This window comes from Aethalodelphis obliquidens, unplaced genomic scaffold (assembly GCF_003676395.1).
Source record: "Aethalodelphis obliquidens isolate GAN/ISIS:26980383/991018 unplaced genomic scaffold, ASM367639v1 scaffold10, whole genome shotgun sequence".
NCBI classification, from domain to species: domain Eukaryota; kingdom Metazoa; phylum Chordata; class Mammalia; order Artiodactyla; family Delphinidae; genus Aethalodelphis; species Aethalodelphis obliquidens.
The window spans coordinates 39,531,132-39,535,166 of NW_020837954.1; the positions used below are offsets into that span (position 1 = coordinate 39,531,132).

At 38.8% G+C, this 4,035-nt stretch overlaps 1 pseudogene; it reads left to right on the forward strand.

Moving 5' to 3' along the window:
• Positions 1–360: 360 nt before the first annotated feature.
• On the forward strand, positions 361–3,546 carry LOC113622877 (DNA damage-induced apoptosis suppressor protein pseudogene; annotated as a pseudogene).
• Positions 3,547–4,035: the final 489 nt, after the last annotated feature.

The following is a 4,035-nucleotide window of genomic DNA, read 5'->3' on the forward strand; positions in this document are numbered from 1 at the left end:
ATTCAGCCCAAAGAAATGAGAAAGAAGAAAATGATAAAGATAAGAACATACGTTAATGAAAAAGAAAATAGAATAGTAGAGGAGGTGATCCAAGAAAACAGTAGTTTTGCTGAAAAAACTAATAAGGTAATACTCCTTCAAAAAAAGGCACAAATAATTCATGTCAGGAATGAAAAGGGGATACCACTGCATATCCTACAAACAATGAAAGAATAATAATAAGATATTTTTTTAACTACATGCCAATATTTGAAAATTTAGATGAATTAGATGGTATATTCCATAAAACACACACACAACTTAGCAAAACTGAAAGTAATTTAAAAAGTAATTCACTGCGGGGCAAGGATCCCCGTCCTGTGCCTCAGGTGACATGATAGACCAGGTCTCCATCTTCATGAAACTTTAAGATTAATGGGGGTAGAACCAACAAAAACAACTGAAAAGAACTATTTCCCACCAATTTCGTTTCTTTTAAACAGTCCTACCACAGTGAGGACACATGAATAGAAGAAGAAAATTTCTTCTTGCCTCAGTTCTTGCTCTCCAGAATTCTAGTTTTATATATCCTTCATGTCAAAAGTGCTTCTCTCGAATACTCCTGGTCTCCAAAAGGTCTAATTGTCCAAAATGTGGCTCTACTGGTGAAACTGAAAATGCCAGTTACAGATATAAGCTTGCCTTAAAAGTTGCAGAATCAAACAAATTATTTGGTATTACTGTATTTGGAAGCTGCTTAGATGCATTTTTTGGTCTTACAGCAACTGGTTTGCACAGGTACATTCAAGATCGTAATGAAATTCCAGAAACAATGGACAGTGATGCAGCTCAGACCCTATTAACTAAAGCAGTTGAAACTTGCTTTGTTGGACAAAGCTTTATTTTTGGAGTGACGAATTTTGAAAGCCAACATCGACAAGGTTCAGGTTCCAGTAACCTCTTAGAGCAGTGCTCAGACCACAAGAGAGAAGTTAAAGCACTAGTAGCTTGCCAGATTGTTCTACCAGACCCAGGTGTCGTAGGCTTCACTGTCATTGACTATTTCCATCGGCTTTTGCAGCTTTCTGATATCAGGAAACTTCGCTGTGGCTCCCAGGCACCTAATAGCCACCTACTTGCTTTAGAAAATTCAAATAGCGATGTCAGCAGCATATGTGGCCCTGATAGCAGTTCTTGTTGTTTTGAGTCCCATGGCAGCGATGATTTTTCAGGATTCTGGCAGCTATCACTTGAACTCACTTCCGTTGTTTCACAACTAACAGATGATGATGATTTTTCAGCTTCAGAACAAAGCGAGGCCATTGATACTCTTCACCAGAACAGAACATGCATCTCCTCTGCAGAGGCCACTGGTTCCAATAGCTGCCACGATACCATTCAGGGTTTATGGAGCCCTGTTTCTTATATGGATCAAAATAGTGCAGCACAAAAGCTGGGTGAAGAACTTGGCTTACAAGCTGATCAGCCAAGTGCGGTTCATAGCAATCATCATGAAATTGGAGTTCCTGGTTCTAATTTATTCCCTTTGAAAGTGCAAGAGCCCCTTGAGCCAAGTAATACAAAATCCTTCCACAGTGCAGTGGAAGTTAAAAATATATATTCCCAGCGTGAGCTAACATGTCACCAGTATCATGATGTAGATACCCCCACTAGCTTTCAGGAGAGATCTGTGTGTTGTCCACCTTCATCACTCAGACTTGAAGAGATAGCTGGGGGTTCTCAGGACTGTGACCCTGAGATCTGGGCTGACCTTCCACTCTCTGAAAGCCTAAACAAACTTCTGGCAGCTATCGAAAGTGAGATTGCTATAACCCAGACAGATGGCAATAGCAGGAAATGTCATCTAGATAATGACGTCAGTAAATTACATGCAGACCACAGCAGGATATCCGTGACTCCACAGAGAACTACTAGATCCTTGCATGCACCACCTGTAGGCTTAAGATCACCACAAGCAACAGTCAAAGCAAACTCCAGCAAAAATAACTTCCTTTCCAACTGTGAAGCAAATCCAAGTCCTAGCGTTCATAAGGAGTCACAACCAGAGAACACAGCAGAGACTATCTCTGTAAGTAGTAGTGAAAGAGGCATTTCTGAAAATCTTCTACCAAATGTTTATCTGTCAGTTCTGTTTCCATCTTCAAAAGGCTCAGGCACAACAGTTACTCTTAAGTCTACCAGAATTCCACCACATGAAGCTGAAATTTCACTTAAGCACGATACTTCAGAGACTGACCATTCTTGTCTCAATAGCAAATATTTTAATGGATGTGGAGAAAAATCACTATCCGAAATGAGTGAAAAGTTGACAACTTTGAGTTCTAGGAGGTATAATGATGTTTCCAACCTTCACAACTTAGAAAATAAACAATACTGTAGGCGGCCAAAGAACCAGGGTGACAGTTTGACAATTTGCAGGAAACTCACATATCCTTTAGAAGCTCTTTGCAGTATGCCAGATAGAAGTACGAACGCATTGAAAGAAATGTCTTATGAGCACACTGGTAATAACCTAACAGCAAACTGTTCTGCTGGTCATGAAGGTGGCTACAATGCTTCTGCTGATCTCTTTGATGATAGTCCTAAAGAAATGGACATGGCAACAGAAATGACCAAAAAGTCACAGGATATTTTGTTACAGTGGGGAAAGTCTTCGGCAGAAAGTCATCATACAGAATCTGATTTTTCATTGAGATCATTCTCTGAAAACTCCAGCCAGTCTTCACAAAAATTATCCTTGCAAAACACATCTGCCTCTCTGTATCTAAAAACATGTCCCTCTCCACCTCATTTTCAGTCAGATTCAGAATATGATTTTGAAGATAGCCAAGACTTTGTTCCATGTTCACAGTCAACTCCAGTTATAGGATTCCACCAAACTAGAATTCATGGAATGACAGGAGCTTTCAAAAAATTACCTGCCTTTTATTTGGACCTTGATGCTAACTATAAAAAGACAAGGATTTCCACTGTAAATGATGCACAGCAAATCACCCCAAGATTTCCCCAGCCAGAAATCCAGAAGCCCTACTATATCTAGTATTACACAACCAGAGATCTCCAACAACTGTCCTGTTGCTAAGTACCTTGAAACTGATGTTGACGAATGGGTCCCTCCTACCACACAAAAAGTATTTCCTTCAGAAATGCTTGGATTCCAGGCCATGGGTCTAAGGAAATGCCCAGCTGCTTATAATTCTCCTGATCAAAAAGAGTTACCAAGAAAAAAACTGAAATATGTCAAACAAAGAACTGATAAATGCTTAATTAAGAAAAAGTTAAATTTGAAGAATATGCTTACAGCAGCAGAACAGAAATCTCCTGACTATAACAGTACAGGGTTAGGCTGGATTTTCAAGGAGTCGGTTTTGGGACTTGCTTCGCATTCAGAAGTCAAATGTTGCCTTCCATTTTCAGAAGGTTGGTCACCTTCAGTGCCTGAAGCTAAAAGTGCTTGGTCTCCTGAATTGTTCTCATAAAATGTCACCTGAACCCAATTTCTGAGCTTTTAAAGGTAAGTCTGTTTGGAAACTCTTGCCTCCAGTGTCATGGAAAACGTTCTTACCATTTTGAACACTTGAAGAGAAGCAAATAGAAAAGAGGTGCTGTTGTGCCTTTTTATATGGGGGGAAGCCATTTTTCTTCCCAGTGTTTTATCCAGAATACTCTGATTTCAGATAATTTGGCACTTTATCTTATATTATTGATTGTACTTATGTAATATTGTCAGTTTTGCTTATTGAAAGTATTTGTTAAAATCACACATACATTCAGAAATAAAGCCTTTGCAAACCAAAAAAAAAAAAAAAAAAGTAATTCACTGCTTAAAAACCTGCCCAGGGAAACCCATAGGCCTAGATGGCTTTGCTGTGAATTCTACAAAATATGTCAAGAAGAAACAATGCCAATTTTTCCACATATTTTTCCAGAAAAGAGAAAAGGAAAGATCACTCTTCAGTACATTTTAAAAAAATTTTATTAGAGTATAGCTGCTTTACAATATTGTGTTAGTTTATACTGTACAGCAAAGTAAAT